General features: G+C 29.2%; 1 protein-coding gene across 5 annotated transcripts in view; it reads right to left on the bottom strand.

Annotated features, from left to right (window-relative positions):
• LOC148947711 (calcium/calmodulin-dependent protein kinase kinase 2-like) overlaps nt 1–19,498 on the bottom strand; it is a 404,349-nt gene that overhangs the window by 150,914 nt on the left and 233,937 nt on the right. The window lies entirely within an intron of this gene.

Here is a 19,498-nt window from a genome sequence, read left to right as displayed (position 1 = left end):
ATAGGAATCTCCATGTTATTTGCTTGAAGCTATAGGAATCTCCATGTTATTTGCCAAGACAATGGATTTGCTTACCTTAAGTTCCTTGGTGTCTTTCCAGAGCATGTACTTATGGATTTGGGTGGATTATGTTCCCTCCCATGCTATTCTAGGAGCTTATGTTCCTTCCTATGCTATTACAAGAGCTTATGTTCCCTCCCATGCTATTCTAAGGGCTTATGTTCCCTCCCATGCTATTCTATGTTCCCTCCCATGTTATTCTAAGGGTTTATGTTCCCTTCCATGCTATTCTATAGCGCTATGTTCCTTCCATTGTTATTCTATGGGACCTCTACACGTGATTAAACACGTCATGAAACTACGTTATATTTGCTCATGCCCCGTTGGTACCATTCCAAACGAGCGGGGATTCCCCTCCTGTTCCTAAACATTGCAAAAAAGATAGCAGTATGAACGGGGATTCCCCCACACAAATTTGTTTCAACTCCAAGTTTTTCAGCCAGACTGGTTTTTTCGATCTGAAAACAAAAGCTTGGTGATTAAGATGGGCTTTGTCTAATTCTAGCCGGAAACTCAGAATTGATAGGGGGCAAGATAAAAAAAAGGGGTAATTAGTGATTGGATAATGTTTTAACGTGAAATCTCTGGATAAAATATTTTTGGAGAAATTATTTTTTAATTATTCTAAAGATAATGACTTAGGCCTCAACAGCAAATCATTTTAATACTTTTGCACAGGGGGATTTCCACTGGGTATGTTAAGATTCAAGCTAATTCTTGTAGGCTACCTTTTAAAATAGCTTTACGGGGGGGGGGGAGATACACACTACACTGCTCATAAATTTGACATCGTGTCTGAGATTTTTCTGAAAGACATTAGACTACTGTAATTATTTAAAAGGTATAGTTTATTTATTCTAAAGATAATGACTTAGGCCTCAACGGCAAATCCTTTTAATACTTTTCCACTGGGGGATTTCCACTAGGTATGTTAAGATTCAAGCTAATTCTTGTAGGCTACCTTTTAAAATAGCTTTACGGGGTTTGAGGATGTCGTCTTATTCTGTGTTTTTTTTTTTTTTTTTTTTTTTTTTTTTTTTTTTTTTTACTTGGTGGTCGTTCAAAAAGCGAGGATTTTTGTTAAATAAGTAATTCTTGTACCTTTTAAAATAGCTTTACGGGGTTTGACAGACTCTGAAAAAAACTTCAACTGTGGCCCGCCCCCCCCCCCCGCGATCAGAAATTAAATTATAAAAAAGTTTCTTCAACTGAAAGTAAGGACCATATGTGTTTATAATTACAGAAAAGGGTCCTTTTTTGGAACCAAAATTTCAAACGTGTCGTATCTGAAAACAAAAGCTTAGTGATTAAGACGGGTTTTGTGTAATTCTAGCCGGAAACTCAGAATTGATAGGGGGCAAAATAAAAAAAGGGGTAATTAGTGATTGGATAATTTTTTAACGTGAAATCTCTGAATAAAATATTTTTGGAGAAATTATTTAAAAGGTATAGTTTATTTATTCTAAAGATAATGACTTAGGCCTCAACAGCAAATCATTTTAATACTTTTCCACAGGGGAATTTCCACTAGGTATGTTAAGATTCAAGCTAATTCTTGTAGGCTACCTTTTAAAATAGCTTTACGGGGGGGAGGGAGATACACACTACACTCTGCTCATAAATTTGACATCGTGTCTGAGCTTTTTTTGAAAGACTTTAGACTACTGTAACTATTTAAAAGGTATTGTTTATTTATTCTAAAGATAATGACTTAGGCCTCAACGGCAAATCATTTTAATACTTTTCCACAGGGGGATTTCCACTAGGTATGTTAAGATTCAAGCTAATTCTTGTAGGCTACCTTTTAAAATAGCTTTACGGGGTTTGAGACGTGTCGTATCTGAAAACAAAAGCTTGGTGATTAAGACGGGCTTTGTCTAATTCTAGCCGGAAACTCAGAATTGATAGGGGGCAAGATCAAAAAAGGGGTAATTAGTGATTGGATAATTTTTCAACGTGAAATCTCTGAATAAAATATTTTTGCAGAAATTATTTAAAAGGTATAGTTTATTTATTCTAAAGATAATGACTTAGGCCTCAACAGCAAATCATTTTAATACTTTTGCACAGGGGGATTTCCACTAGGTATGTTAAGATTCAAGCTAATTCTTGTAGGCTACCTTTTAAAATAGCTTTACGGGGGGAGGGAGGGAGATACACACAACACTCTGCTCATAAATTTGACATCGTAGCTGAGCTTTTTCTGAAAGACTTTAGACTACAGTAATTATCTAAAAGGTATTGTTTATTTATTCTAAAGATAATGACTTAGGCCTCAACGGCAAATCATTTTAATACTTTTCCACAGGGGGATTTCCACTAGGTATGTTAAGATTCAAGCTAATTCTTGTAGGCTACCTTTTAAAATAGCTTTACGGGGTTTGAGGGTGTCGTCTTATTCTGTGTGTTTTTTTTTTTTTTGTTTACTTGGTGGTTATTCAAAAAGCGAGGATTTTTTTTAAATAATTAATTCTTTTACCTTTTAAAATAGCTTTACGGGTTTTTAGAGACTCTTAAAACAACTTCAACCGAGCCCGCCCCCCCCCCCCCCGCGATCAGAAATTAAATTATAAAAAAGTTTCTTCAACTGCAAGTAAGGACCATATGTGTTTATAAATACAGAAAAGGGTCCTTTTTTGGAACCAAAATTTCAAACGTGTCGTATCTGAAAACAAAAACTTGGTGATTAAGACGGACTTTGTCTAATTCTAGCCGGAAGCTCAGAATTGATAGGGGGCAAGATAAAAAAAGGGGTAATTAGTGATTCGATAATTTTTTAACGTGAAATCTCTGAATAAAATATTTTTGGAGAAATTATTTAAAAGGTATAGTTTATTTATTATAAAGATAATGACTTAGGCCTCAACAGCAAATCATTTTAATACTTTTCCACAGGGGGATTTCCACTAGTTATGTTAAGATTCAAGCTAATTCTTGTAGGCTACCTTTTAAAATAGCTTTACGGGGGGGGGGGGAGATACACACTACACTCTGCTCATAAATTTGACATCGTGTCTGAGCTTTTTCTAAAAGACTTTAGACTACTGTAATTATTTAAAAGGTATTGTTTATTTATTCTAAAGATAATGACTTAGGCCTCAACGGCAAATCATTTTAATACTTTTCCACAGGGGGATTTCCACTAGGTATGTTTAGATTCAAGCTAATTCTTGTAGGCTACCTTTTAAAATAGCTTTACAGGGTTTGAGGGTGTCGTCTTATTCTGTGTGTTTTGTTTTTTTTTTGTTTACTTGGTGGTAATTCAAAAAGCGAGGATTTTTGTTAAATAAGTAATTCTTGTACCTTTTAAAATAGCTTTACGGGGTTTGAGTGACTCTTAAAAACACTTCAACCGTGGCCCGCCCCCCCCCCGCGATCAGAAATTAAATTATAAAAAAGTTTCTTCAACTGAAAGTAAGGACCATATGTGTTTATAATTACAGAAAAGGGTCCTTTTTTCGAACCAAAATTTCAAACGTGTCGTATCTGAAAACAAAAGCTTGGTGATTAAGACGGGCTTTGTCTAATTCTAGCCGGAAACTCAGAATTGATAGGGGGCAAGATCAAAAAAGGGGTAATTAGTGATTCGATAATTTTTTAACGTGAAATCTCTGAATAAAATATTTTTGGAGAAATTATTTAAAAGGTATAGTTTATTTATTCTAAAGATAATGACTTAGGCCTCAACAGCAAATCATTTTAATACTTTTCCACAGGGGGATTTCCACTAGGTATGTTAAGATTCAAGCTAATTCTTGTAGGCTACCTTTTAAAATAGCTTTACGGGGGGGAGGGAGATACACACTACACTCTGCTCATAAATTTGACATCGTGTCTGAGCTTTTTCTAAAAGACTTTAGACTACTGTAATTATTTAAAAGGTATTGTTTATTTATTCTAAAGATAATGACAAAGGCCTCAACAGCAAATCATTTTAATACTTTTCCACAGGGGGATTTACACTAGGTATGTTAAGATTCAAGCTAATTCTTGTAGGCTACCTTTTAAAATAGCTTTACGGGGTTTGAGAGTGTCGTCTTATTCTGTGTGTTTTTTTTTGTTTACTTGGTGGTAATTCAAAAAGCGAGGAATTTTGTTAAATAAGTATGTCCATTAAAACATCAGAGATGTAAGAAAAGGAATTTGCGTACATCTATTGTCAGACACACTATTTCCGTAAAATCTGAGCTATTAAGGGTTTTTGACCGTAAACTCTAGTTTTTTGTAAGAAAATTATGGAAAATACAATTCTCTGGTTCAAATGTGAAACTAAAGTCTATTTTTGGATCGAAAAATAAAACTATTTCCTTAAAATCTGAGCTAATAAGGGTTTTTTGACCGTAAACTCTAGTTTTTTGTAAGAAAATTATGGAAAATACATTTCTCTAGTTCAAATGTGAAACTTAAGTCCAGTTTGAGATACTCATAATGATGAGGACTGATGGTTCTAATTCAATAATTTTTTTTTTCATAAAACAAACTATTTTTTTTAAACTTCGAAATTATTAAACTTTATTTATTTTTTATCTTTTTCTTTTGTACATATCTTAAAATGACAAAATATCTTTCTTGAATTCACCTCTTGGATACACAATACAGAAATTATATAAAAAAAAATGTAATTTCCAGACTTCATTTGCATGCAAGAGATACCGAGAGTTCTATGACTACTCCCCGCAATGAATTCTAAGGGTTTTATGACTCCTCCCCAAAATGAATTCAGATGCTTTTAGGAGTCATCCCCCTTAGCCATAACTCCATTCGACCTTGAGCGAAGGTATAAAAGTTTGATGATGTATTTCTCTTCTTAGCAACTACATTAATACCTTCCAAGATGATAGGACTCTATGACACAGAATTTATCGGTTTGAAAAAATCATCTTGTGGTGTTATATTTGAATGTGCATTTTTATTATTGTCAATGGAACTTGAAGAAATTGACTGTTATCATTGGATAGCGAACTACAACATGTATGAGTATGATAAAAGCTTGTGGGGTACTACATTACATCGTATAAACAGACTGGGATTCTACGATAGAGTGATTACACCACTTAATAATAGTGGCGAGGAACTGAGAAATGTCCAGGAGGAAGTCAGTGAAATTTGCAACTTTTTCGGTGTTGAAGCACTCTATGTAAAGGGTACTTTACCTACAGATAAAGTTTTAATTCAAAAGTGTGACCCTAGGATTCCACTTTTCAATCTAGAAGAATTTAAGTGTCCTATATTTAAAGGGGTTTATCATCGGCCTGAAGATGAGTTCAGGTTCTTCACGCACTGGATACCTAAGGTCATACCTGATCGTCATAAATGCATTAGACATGGTAAAAACTATTCCATATCATGGGACCATCGTTTCTGGATGTTTAAGAGTGAACGTGTCTATGACTATGTGTCATAATATAATTTTTTATTAATATTCTTCATAGCATTATTTCATTAAAAATATATTATGCATTACATTTTTATGTTTTCATTATTTATAGAGTAAGCTAGCATATCAACAGTTTAGAATGTATATTAAAACATCGGAGATTTGAGAAAAGGAATTTGCATACATCTATTGTCAGACACATGAGGTAACATTGACAAAATCTAGGTATCAGAATGAATAAATTCTTTATCAACATCCGTTGTTTGATATGTCATTATGTCATTATGAAAAAATTGTAAGTAGGTAAGTAAGTAAGTAACAAACTGTTTCTTGAATTCACCTCTTGGATACACAAAGAAGACATTTCATTCAAGAAAATATGAAAATATTTGTAAGTAAGTAACACACTCTTTCTTGAAGTCACCCCTTGGATACACAATACAGACACTTTATTCAAGAAATTATGAAAAAATCGCAAGTAAGTAACAAACTCTTTCTTGAATTCCCCATTTGGATGCACAATACAGAAATTTAATTCAAGAAATTATGAAAAAAAAAATGTAAGTAAGTAAGTAACAAACTCTATGCTTTTTGGCATATTTTCATTATTTTTAGAGTAAGCTAGCATATCAACAGCTTAGAATGTATATTAAAACATCGGAGATTTGAGAAAAGGAATTTGCATACATCTATTGTCAGACACATGAGGTAACATTTACAAAATCTAGGTATCAGAATCAATAAATTCTTTATCAACATCCGTTGTTGGATATGTCATTATGTCATTATGAAAATATTTGTAAGAAGGTAAGTGAGTAAGTAACAAACTCTTTCTTGAATTCACCTCTTGGATACACAAAGAAGACATTTCATTCAAGAAAATATGAAAAAATTTGTAAGTAAGTAACACACTCTTTCTTGAAGTCACCCCTTGGATACACAATACAGATACTTTATTCAAGAAATTATGAAAAAATCGCAAGTAAGTAACAAACTCTTTCTTGAATTCCCCATTTGAATGCACAATACAGAAATTTAATTCAAGAAATTGTGAAAAAAAATGTAAGTAAGTAAGTAACAAACTCTATGCTTTTTTCTGCATCAATTGTCGGATATGTTGAATAAAATATGCAAAATCGACATAGCTTTATTTCATTTTTTAAGGTTAATTTAGACGAGGTTACGTGCGCGCACGTAAACACATATGGTCCTGACTTTCAGTTGAAGAAAATTTTTTATAATTTAATTTCTGATCGCGGGAGGGGCGGGCCACGGTGGAAGTGGTGGTCAGAGTCTCTAAAAGCCCGTAAAGCTATTTTAAAAGGTACAAGAATTACTTATTTAACAAAAATCCTCGCTTTTTGAATAATCACAAAGTAAACAAAAAAAAACACACACACACAGAATAAGACGACACCCTCAAACCCCGTAAAGCTATTTTAAAAGGTAGCCTACAAGAATTAGCTTGAATCTTAACATACCTAGTGGAAATCCCCCTGTGGAAAAGTATTAAAATGATTTGCCGTTGAGGCTTAAGTCATTATCTTTAGAATAAATAAATAATACCTTTTAAATAACTACAGTGGTCTAAAGTGTTTTAAAAAAATCTCGGACACGATGTCAAATTTATGAGCAGTTTAGTGGGTATCTCCCTCCCCCCCGTACAGCTCGTGTAATAAGTGGCCGACAAGAAGTGGCTTTTATATAACATACCGAGTGAAAATCCCCCTGTGGACAAGTATTAATATGATTTGCTTTAGAGGCATATGTCATTATCTTTATAATAAATAAACTATACCTTTTAAATAATTTCTCCAAAAATATTTTATTCAGAGATTTCACGTTAAAAAATTATCCAATCACTAATTACCCCCTTTTTTGATCTTGCCCTCTATCAATTCTGAGTTTCCGGATAGAATTAGACAAAGCCCGTCTTAATCACCAAGCTTTTGTTTTCAGATACGACACGTTTGAAATTTTGGTTCCAAAAAAGGACCCTTTTCTGTAATTATAAACACATATGGTCCTTACTTTCAGTTGAAGAAACTTTTTTTTTATAATTTAATTTCTGCTCGCGGGGGGGCGGGCCACGGTTGAAGTTGTTTTCAGAGTCTCTCAAAGCCCGTAAAGCTATTTTAAAAGGTACAATAATTACTTATTTATCAAAAATCCTCGCTTTTTGAATGACCACCAAGTAAACAAAAAAAAAACACACAGAATAAGACGACACCCTCAAACCCCGTAAAGCTATTTTAAAAGGTAGCCTACAAGAATTAGCTTGAATCTTAACATACCTAGTGGAAATCCCCCTGTGGAAAAGTATTAAAATGATTTGCCGTTGAGGCCTAAGTCATTATCTTTAGAATAAATAAACAATACCTTTTAAATAATTACTGTAGTATAAAGTCTTTCAGAAAAAGCTCAGACACGATGTCAAATTTATGAGCAGAGTGTAGTGTGTATCTCCCCCCCCCCGTAAAGCTATTTTAAAAGGTAGCCTACAAGAATTAGCTTTAATCTTAACATACCTAGTGGAAATCCACCTGTGGAAAAGTATTAAAATGATTTGCTGTTGAGGCCTAAGTCATTATCTTTAGAATAAATAAACTATACATTTTAAATAATTTCTCCAAAAATATTATTCAGAGATTTCACGTTAAAAAATTATCCAATCACTAATTACCCCTTTTTTGATCTTGCCCCCTATCAAGTTTCCGGCTATAATTAGACAAAGCCCGTCTTAATCACCAAGCTTTTGTTTTCAGATACGACACGTCTCAAACCCCGTAAAGCTATTTTAAAAGGTAGCCTACAAGAATTAGCTTGAATCTTAACATACCTAGTGGAAATACCCCTGTGGAAAAGTATTAAAATGATTTGCCGTTGAGGCCTAAGTCATTATCTTTAGAATAAATAAACAATACCTTTTAAATAATTACAATAGTCTAAAGTCTTTCAGAAAAAGCTCAGACACGATGTCAAATTTATGAGCAGAGTGTAGTGTGTATCTCCCTCCCCCCCTCCCGTAAAGCTATTTTAAAAGGTAGCCTACAGGAATTAGCTTGAATCTTAACATACCTAGTGGAAATTCCCCTGTGGAAAAGTATTAAAATGATTTGCTGTTGAGGCCTAAGTCATTATCTTTAGAATAAATAAACTATACCTTTTAAATAATTTCTCTAAAAATATTTTATTCAGAGATTTCACGTCAAAAAATTATCCAATCACTAATTACCCCTTTTTTGATCTTGCCCTCTATCAATTCTGAGTTTCCGGATAGAATTAGACAAAGCCCGTCTTAATCACCAAGCTTTTGTTTTCAGATACGACACGTTTGAAATTTTGGTTCCAAAAAAGGACCCTTTTCTGTAATTATAAACACATATGGTCCTTACTTTCAGTTGAAGAAACTTTTTTATAATTTAATTTCTGATCGCGGGGGAGCGGGCCACAGTTGAAGTTGTTTTCAGAGTATCTCAAACCCCGTAAAGTTATATTAAAAGGTACAAGAATTACTTATTTAACAAAAATCCTCGCTTTTTGAATGACCACCAAGTAAACAAAAAAAAAACACACAGAATAAGAAGACACCCTCAAACCCCGTAAAGCTATTTTAAAAGGTAGCCTACAAGAATTAGCTTGAATCTTAACATACCTAGTGGAAATCCCCCTGTGGAAAAGTATTAAAATGATTTGCCGTTGAGGCCTAAGTCATTATCTTTAGAATAAACAAACAATACCTTTTAAATAATTACAGTAGTCTAAAGTCTTTCAGAAAAAGCTCAGACACGATGTCAAATTTATGAGCAGAGTGTAGTGTGTATCTCCCCCCCCCGTAAAGCTATTTTAAAAGGTAGCCTACAAGAATTAGCTTAGATCTTAACATACCTAGTGGAAATCCCCCTGTGGAAAAGTATTAAAATGATTTGCTGTTGAGGCCTAAGTCATTATCTTTAGAATAAATAAACTATACCTTTTAAATAATTTCTCCAAAAATATTTTATTCAGAGATTTCACGTTAAAAATTATCCAATCACTAAATACCCCTTTTTTGATCTTGCCCCCTATCAATTCTGAGTTTTCGGCTAGAATTAGACAAAACCCGTCTTAATCACCAAGCTTTTGTTTTCAGATACGACACGTTTGAAATTTTGGTTCCAAAAAAGGACCCTTTTCTGTAATTATAAACACATATGGTCCTTACTTTCAGTTGAAGAAACTTTTTTATAATTTAATTTCTGATCGCGGGGGGGGGGGGCGGGCCACGGTTGAAGTTGTTTTCAGAGTCTCTCAAATCCCGTAGAGCTATTTTAAAAGGTACAAGAATTACTTATTTAACAAAAATCCTCTCTTTTTGAATGACCAAGTAAAAAAAAAAAAAAAAAAAAAAAAAAACACAGAATAAGACGACATCCTCAAACCCCGTAAAGCTATTTTAAAAGGTAGCCTACAAGAATTAGCTTGAATCTTAACATACCTAGTGGAAATCCCCCTGTGGAAAAGTATTCAAATGATTTGCCGTTGAGGCCCAAGTCATTATCTTTAGAATAAATAAACTATACCTTTTAAATAATTACAGTAGTATAAAGTCTTTCAGAAAAAACGGAGACACGAATTCAAATTTATGAGGAGAGTATATCGTGTTTCTCCCTCCCCCCGTAAAGTTATTGTAAATGGTAGCCTACCAGACTTAGCTTGATTCTTTATATGCCCAGTGGAAATCCTCCTGTGCACAAGTATTAAAATGATTTGGGGTTGAGGCCTAAGTCATTATCTTTAGAATAAATAAACTATACCTTTTAAATAATTTCTCCAAAAATATTTTATTCAGAGATTTCACGTTAAAACATTATCCAATCACTAGTTACCCCTTTTTTGATCTTGCCCCCTATCAATTCTGAGTTTCCGGCTAGAATTCGACAAAGCCCGTCTTAATCACCAAGCTTTTGTTTTCAGATCGAAAAAACCAGTCTGGTTGAAAAACTTGGAGTTGAAACAAACTTGTGTGGGGAATCCCCGTTCATACTGCTATCTTTTTTGCAATGTTTAGGCACAGGAGGGGAATCCCCGCTCATTTGGAATGGTACAGCAAATAGAACATAGTTTTATGACGTGTTTAATCACGTGTAGAGGTCCAATACAATAACAATGGAAGGGAACATAAACCCTTAGAATAACATGGGAGGGAACATAGAATAGCATGGAAGGGAACATAAGCCCTTTAAATAGCATGGGAGGGAACATAAGCCCTTGTAATAGCATAGGAAGGAACATAAGCTCCTAGAATAGCATGGGAGGGAACATAATCCACCCAAATCCATAAGTACATGCTCTGGAAAGACACCAAGGAACATAAGGCAAGCAAATCCATTGTCTCGGCAAATAACTTGGAGATTCCTATAGCTTCAAGCAAATAACATGGAGATTCCTATAGCTTCAAGCAAAGTATAGCATTGATTACTTCTCACTTTACCTTTGAAAGAGAGTAAGAATAAGAGTTTTACTTCGAAAAATTTAGATGATAAAGATTTTTAAAGATTTTTGCATCAAATTTTGCAGTTAAATAAAGAATGATTTTTATTTTTTGAAAGAGTAATAATAACAGTTTTGATTTGAAAGCTTCACACGATAAAGGATTTTAAAGGTTTTTTAAGCTAATTTTGCAGTTACATACAAAACATACACTTTACCATTGAAAGAGAGTAAGAATAAGAGTTTTAATTCGAAAAATTTAGATGATAGAGATTTTTAAAGATTTTTGCATCAAATTTTGCAGTTACATACAAAACATACACTTTACCCTTTGAAAGAGAGTAAGAATAAGCGTTTTGCTTTGAAAAATTTAGATGATAAAGATTTTTAAAGATTGTTGCATCAAATGTTGCAGTTATATAAAAGATGAATTTTATTTTTTGAAAAAGAGTAATAATAACAGTTTTGATTCGAAAGCTTCAGACGATAAAGGATTTTAAAGGTTTTTTAAGCTAATTTTGCAGTTACATACAAACATACACTTTACCTTTGACAGAGAGTAAGAATAAGAGTTTTACTTCGAAAAATTTAGATGATAAAGATTTTTAAAAATTTTTGTATCAAATTTTGCAGTTATATAAGAGATTAATTTTATTTTTTGAAAAAGAGTAATAATAACAGTTTTAATTCGAAAATTTCAGATGATAAAGGTTTTTGAAGGTTTTAGCATAAAATTCTGCAGTTACATACAAAACATACACTTTAACATTTGAAAGAGGGTAAGAATAAGTGTTTTGCTTTGAAAAATTTAGATGATAAAGATTTTTAAAGATTTTTGCATCAAATTTTGCAGTTATATAAAAGATGAATTTTATTTTTTGAAAAGAGTAAGAATAACAGTTTTGATTCGAGAGCTTCAGACGATAAAAGGTTTTAAAGGTTTTTTAAAATAATTTTGCAGTTACATACAAAACATACACTTTACCTTTGACAGAGAGTAAGAATAAGAGTTTTACTTCGAAAAATTTAGATGATAAAGATTTTTAAAGATTTTTGCATCAAATTTTGTAATTATATAAAAGATGAATTTATTTTTTGAAAACGAGTAATAATAATTCTTTTTTGAAAAAAGAGTAATAATAACAGTTTTGATTCGAAAACTTCAGATGATAAGGGTTTTTAAAGGTTTTACCATCAAATTTTGCAGTTACATACAAAACATACCCTTTACCCTTTGAAAGAGAGTAAGAATAAGCGTTTTGCTTTGAAAAATTTAGATGATAAAGATTTTTAAAGATTTTGCATCAAATTTTGCAGTTATATAAAAGATTAATTTTATCTTATAATTCTTATTTTCTTTTATATAACTCTTTTTTTTTGAAAAAGAGTAATAATAACAGTTTTGATTCGAAAGCTTCAGACGATAAAGGGTTTTAAAAGTTTTTGAAGCTAATTTTGCAGTTACATACAATTAGATGATAAAGGTTATATAAAAGATGAATTTTATTTTTTGAAAAAGAGTAATAATAACAGTTTTGATTCGAAACCATCAGATGATAAAGGTTTTAAAGGTTTTAGCATGAAATTTTGCAGTTACATACAAAACATACACTTTAACCTATGAAAGAGAGTAAGAATAAGTTTTACTTCGAAAAATTTAGATGATAAAGATTGTTAAAGATTTTTGCATCAAATTTTGCAGTTATATAAAAGATGACTTTTATTTTTTGAAAAGAGTAAGAATAGCAGTTTTGATTCGAAAGCTTCAGACGATAAAGGGTTTTTAAAGGTTTTTTAAGCTAATTTTGCAGTTACATACAAAACATACACTTTACCTTTGACAGAGAGTAAGAATAAGAGTTTTACTTCGAAAAAATTAGATGATAAAGATTTTTAAAGATTTTTGCATCAAATTTTGCAGTTATATAAAAGATGAATTTTATTTTTTGAAAAAGAGTAATAATAACAGTTTTGATTCAAAAGCTTCAGAACATAAAGAGTTTTGAAGGTTTTTTAAGCTAATTTTGCAGTTACATACAAAACATGCACTTTACCTTTGAAAGAGAGTAAGAATAAGAGTTTTACTTCGAAAAATTTAGATGATAAAGATTTTTAAAGATTTTTGCATCAAATTTTGCAGTTATATAAAAGATGAATTTTATTTTTTGAAAAAGAATAATAATAACAGTTTTGATTCGAAAGCTTCAGACGATAAAGGCTTTTAAAGGTTTTTTAAGCTAATTTTGCAGTTACATACAAAACATACACTTTAACTTTGAAAGAGAGTAAGAATAAGGGTTTTACTTCAACAAATTTAGATGATAAATATTTTTAAAGATTTTTGCATCAAATTTTGCAGTTATATAAAAGATGAATTTTATTTTTTGAAAAAGAGTAATAATAACAGTTTTGATTCGGAAGCTTCAGACGATAAAGGGTTTTAAAGGTTTTTTGAAAAAGAGTAACAATAAAAGTTTTGCTTCTAAAAATTTAGATGATAAAGGTTTTTAAAGGTTTTTGCATCAAATTTTGCAGTTATATAAAATATTAATTTTCTCTTATAACTATTATTTTCTTTTATATAACTCTTTTTTTTTTAAGAGTAATAATAACAGTTTTGATTCGAAAGCTTCAGACAATAAAGGGTTTTAAAAGTTTTTTAAGCTAATTTTGCAGTTACATACAAAACTTACACTTTACCCTATGAAAGAGAGTAAGAATAAGGGTTTTACTTCAAAAAATTTAGATGATAAAGATTGTTAAAGATTTTTGCATCAAATTTTGCAGTTATATAAAAGATGAATTTTATTTTTTGAAAAGAGTAAGAATAGCAGTTTTGATTCGAAAGCATCAGACGATAAAGGGTTTTAAAGGTTTTTAAAGCTAATTTTGCAGTTACATACAAAACATACACTTTACCTTTGACAGAGAGTAAGAATAAGAGTTTTACTTCGAAAAATTTTGATGATAATGATTTTAAAGATTTTTGCATCAAATTTTGCAGTTATATAAAAGATGAATTTTATTTTTTGAAAAAGAGTAATAATAACAGTTTTGATTCGAAAGCTTCACACGATAAAGGGTTTTAAAGCCTTTTTAAGCTAATTTTGCAGTTACATACAAAACATACACTTTACCATTGAAAGAGAGTAAGAATAAGAGTTTTAATTCGAAAAATTTAGATGATAAAGATTTTAATAGATTTTTGCATCAAATTTTGCAGTTATATAAAAGATGAATTTTATTTTTTGAAAAAGAGTAATAATAACAGTTTTGATTCGAAAGCTTCAGACGATAAAGGGTTTTAAAAGTTTTTTAAGCTAATTTTGCAGTTACATACAATTAGATGATAAAGGTTATATAAAAGATGAATTTTATTTTTTGAAAAAGAGTAATAATAACAGTTTTGATTCGAAACCTTCAGATGATAAAGGTTTTAAAGGTTTTAGCATCAAATTTTGCAGTTACATACAAAACATACACTTTACCCTATGAAAGAGAGTAAGAATAAGTTTTACTTCGAAAAATTTAGATGATAAAGATTTTTAAAGATTTTTGCATCAAATTTTGCAGTTATATAAAAGATGAATTTTATTTTTTGAAAAAGAGTAATAATAACAGTTTTAATTCAAAAGCTTCAGAACATAAAGAGTTTTGAAGGTTTTTTAAGCTAATTTTGCAGTTACATACAAAACATGCACTTTACCTTTGAAAGAGAGTAAGAATAAGAGTTTAACTTCGAAAAATTTAGATGATAAAGATTTTTAAAGATTTTTGCATCAAATTTTGCAGTTATATAAAAGATGAATTTTATTTTTTGAAAATGAGTAATAATAACAGTTTTAATTCAAAAGCTTCAGAACATAAAGAGTTTTGAAGGTTTTTTAAGCTAATTTTGCAGTTACATACAAAACATGCACTTTACCTTTGAAAGAGAGTAAGAATAAGAGTTTTACTTCGAAAAATTTAGATGATAATGATTTTTAAAGATTTTTGCATCAAATTTTGCAGTTACATAAAATATGAATCTAATTTTTTGAAAAAAAGTAATAATAAAAGTTTTTATTCGAAAGATTCACAAGATAAAGGCATTTAAAGCTTTTTTAATATAATTATTCAGTTACATACAAAACATACACTTTAACATTGAAATAGAGTAAGAATAATGGTTTTACTTCGAAAAATTTATATTATAAATATTTTTAAAGAGTTTTGTATAAAATTTTTAAGTTATATAAAATATTAATATTATTTTTTGAAAAAGATTAATAATACAAGTTTTTATTCGAAAGCTTAAGAAGATAAAGATTTTTAAAGGTTTTTTAAGATATTTATGCAGTTGCATACAAAACATGCACTTTACCTTTGAAAGAGAGAAAGAATAATAGTTTTCATTTTAAAAATTTAGATGATAAAGATTTTTTAAGATTTTTGTAACAAATTTTTAAGTTATATAAGAAATTAATTTTTTTTATTGAAAAAGAGCAATAAGGATATTTTTTATTCGAAAATTTCAGATGATAAAGGTTTTTGAAGGTTTTAGCCTAAAATTTTGTAGTTACATACAAAACATGCACTTTACCATTTAAAAGAGGGTAAGAATAAGTGTTTTGCTTTGAAAAATTTATATGATAATGATTTTTAAAGATTTTTGCATCAAATTTTGCAGTTATATAAAAGACGAATTTTAGTTTTTGAAAAAGAGTAATAATAACAGTTTTGATTCGAAAGCTTCAGACGATAAAGGGTTTTAAAGGTTTTTTAAGCTAATTTTGCAGTTACATACAAAACATACACTTTACCTTTGAAAGAGAGTAAGAATAAGAGATTTACTTCGAAAAATTTAGATGATAAAGATTTTTAAAGATTTTTGCATCAAATTTTGCAGTTATATAAAAGATGAATTTTATTTTTTGAAAGAGTAATAATAATTCTTTTTTGAAAAAGAGTAATAATAACAGTTTTGATTCGAAAACTTCAGATGATAAATGTTTTAAAGGTTTTTAAGCATCAAATTTTGCACATTACATACAAAACTTATACTTTACCCTATGAAAGAGAGTAAGAATAAGAATTTTACTTCGAAAAATTTAGATGATAATGATTTTTAAAGATTTTTGCATCAAATTTTGTAGTTATATAAAAGATGAATTTAATTTTTTGAAAAAAAGTAATAATAACAGTTTTGATTCGAAAGCTTCACACGATAAAGGGTTTTAAATATTTTTTAAGCTAAGTATGCAGTTGCATACAAAACATACACTTTACCTTTGACAGAGAGTAAGAATAATAGTTTAATTTCGACAAAATTTTATGATAAAGATTTTTAAAGATTTTTGTATCAAATTTTGTAGTTATATAAAAGATGAATTTTATTTTTTGAAAAAGAGTAATAATAACAGTTTTGATTCGAAAGCTTCACACGATAAAGAGTTTTAAAAGTTTTTTAAGCTAAGTTTGCAGTTACATACAAAACTTACACTTTACCATTTAAAAGAGAGTAAGAATAAGAGTTTTACTTCGAAAAATTTAGATGATAAAGATTTTTAAAGATTTTTGCATCAAATTTTGCAATTATATAAAAGATGAATTTTATTTTTTGAAAAAGAGTAATAATGATAGTTTTGATTCGAAAGCTTCAGACGATAAAGGGTTTTAAAGATTTTTTAAGCTAATTTTGCAGTTACATACAAAACATACACTTTACCTTTGAAAGAGAGTAAGAATAAGAGTTTTACTTCGAAAGAATTTAGATGATAAAGATTTTTGTATCAAATTTTGCAGTTATATAAAAGATGATTTTTTTTTGAAAAAGAGTAATAATAACAGTTTTGATTCAAAAGCTTCAGACGATAAACGGTTTTAAAGGTTTTTTAAGCTAATTTTGCAGTTTCATACAAAACATACACTGTACCTTTGAAAGAGAGTAAGAATAAGAGTTTTACTTCGAAAACTTTAGATGATAAAGATTTTTTAAAGATTTTTGCATCAAATTTTGCAGTTATATAAAAGATGAATTTTATTTTTTGAAAAAGAGTAATAATAACAGTTTTGATTCGAAAGCTTCAGACAATAAAGGGTTTTAAAGGTTTTTTAAGCTAATTTTGCAGTTACATACAAAACTTACACTTTACCCTATGAAAGAGAGTAAGAATAAGAGTTTTACTTCGAAAAATTTAGATGATAAAGATTGTTAAAGATTTTTGCATCAAATTTTGCAGTTATATAAAAGATGAATTTTATTTTTTGAAAAGAGTAAGAATATCAGTTTTGATTCGAAAGCATCATACGATAAAGGGTTTTAAAGGTTTTTTAATATAATTTTGCAGTTACAGACAAAACATACAATTTACCTTTGACAGAGAGTAAGAATAAGAGTTTTAATTAGAAAAATTTAGATGATAAAGATTTTTATAGATTTTTTCATCAAATTTTGTAGTTATATAAAAGATGAATTTTATTTTTTGAAAAAAAGTAATAATAACAGTTTTGATTCGAAAGCTTCAAATTTCTTAAAATTAGCTTAAAATTGATTCAAAAGCAGATTTTAAAGGTTTTTAAAGGTTTTAGCATCATATTTTGCAGTTACATACAAAACATACACTTTACCATTGAAAGAGAGTAAGAATAAGCGTTTTAATTTGAAAAATTTAGATGATAAAGATTTTAATAGATTTTTGCATCAAATTTTGCAGTTATATAAAAGATGAATTTTCTCTTTATTTCTTTGTAAATTTTTTAAAAGAGTAATAATAACAGTTTTGATTCGAAAGCTTCAGACGATAAAGTGTTTTAAAAGTTTTTTAAGCTAATTTTGCAGTTACATACAATTAGATGATAAAGGTTATATAAAAGATGAATTTTATTTTTTGAAAAAGAGTAATAATAACAGTTTTGATTCGAAACCTTCAGATGATAAAGGTTTTAAAGGTTTTAGCATCAAATTTTGCAGTTACATACAAAACATACACTTTACCCTTTGAAAGAGAGTAAGAATAAGCGTTTTGCTATGAAAAATTTAGATGATAAACATTTTTAAAGATTTTTGCATCAAATTTTCTAGTTATATAAAAGATAAATTTTATTTTTTGAAAAAAAGAGTAAAATTTTTTTTAAAAGGTTTTAAAAGGAATAAAAGGTTTTAAAAGTTTTTTAAACTAATTTTGCAGTTTCATACAAAACATACAGTTTACCCTTTAAAAAAGAGTAATAATAAGAGTTTTACTTCGAAAAATATAGATGATAAAGATTTTTAAAGATTTTTGCATCAAATTTTGCAATTATATAAAAGATGAACTGTATTTTTTGAAAAAGAGTAATAATAACAGTTTTGATTCGAAAGCTTCAGACGATAAAGGGTTTTAAAGGTTTTTTAAGCTAATTTTGCAGTTACATACAAAACATACACTTAAGAATAAGAGTTTTACTTCGAAAAATTTAGATGATAAAGATTTTTAAAGATTTTTGCATCAAATTTTGCAATTATATAAAAGATGAATTTTATTTTTTGAAAAAGAGTAATAATGATAGTTTTGATTCGAAAGCTTCAGACGATAAAGGGTTTTAAAGATTTTTTAAGCTAATTTTGCAGTTGCATACAAAACATACACTTTACCTTTGAAAGAGAGTAAGAATAAGAGTTTTACTTCGAAAGATTTAGATGATAAAGATTTTTGTATCAAATTTTGCAGTTATATAAGAGATTAATTTTATTTATTGAAAAAGAGTAATAATAACAGTTTTGATTCGAAAATTTCAGATGATAAAGGTTTTTGAAGGTTTTAGCATAAAATTTTGCAGTTACATACAAAACGTACACTTTACCCTTTGAAAGAGAGTAAGAATAAGTGTTTTGCTTCGAAAAATTTAGATTATAAAGATTTTTAAAGATTTTTGCATCAAATTTTGCAGTTAAATAAAAGATGAATTTAATTTTTGAAAAAGAGTAATAATAACAGTTTTGATTCGAAAACTTCAGACGATAAAGGGTTTTAAAGGTTTTTTAAGCTAATTTTACAGTTACATACAAAACATACACTTTACCTTTGACAGAGAGTAAGAATAATTTTACTTCGAAAAATTTAGATGATAAAGATTTTTAAAGATTTTTGCATCAAATTTTGTAGTTATATAAAAGATGAATTTTATTTTTTGAAAAAGAGTAATAATAATTCTTTTTTGAAAAAAGAGTAATAATAACAGTTTTGATTCGAAAACTTCAGATGATAAGGGTTTTTAAAGGTTTTAGCATCAAATTTTGCAGTTACATTCAAAACATACACTTTACCCTTTGAAAGAGAGTAAGAATAAGCGTTTGCTTCAAATTTTGCAGTTATATAAAAGATTAAGTTTTCTCTCATAACTCTTATTTTCTTTTATATAACTCTTTTTTGTCAAAAAATTAACTAATAACAGCTTTTGATCTCGAAAGCTTCCAGACAATAGAAAGGGTTTAAAGTTTTTTAGCTAAGTTTTGCAGTTACATACAACGAGCATCACTTTACCCTTTGAAGAGTAAGAATAAGGGTTTTTACTTGAAAAATTTAGATGATAAAGATTTTTAAAGATTTTTGCATCAAATTTTGTAGT

This window comes from Artemia sp. Qi Xiang Cuo, chromosome 10 (genome assembly GCF_049724085.1).
Source record: "Artemia sp. Qi Xiang Cuo chromosome 10, ASM4972408v1, whole genome shotgun sequence".
Classification (NCBI taxonomy): Eukaryota; Metazoa; Arthropoda; class Branchiopoda; order Anostraca; family Artemiidae; genus Artemia; species Artemia sp. Qi Xiang Cuo.
Note: the sequence above shows the minus strand (reverse complement) of the source record. Positions and strands in the feature narration are given on the sequence as shown.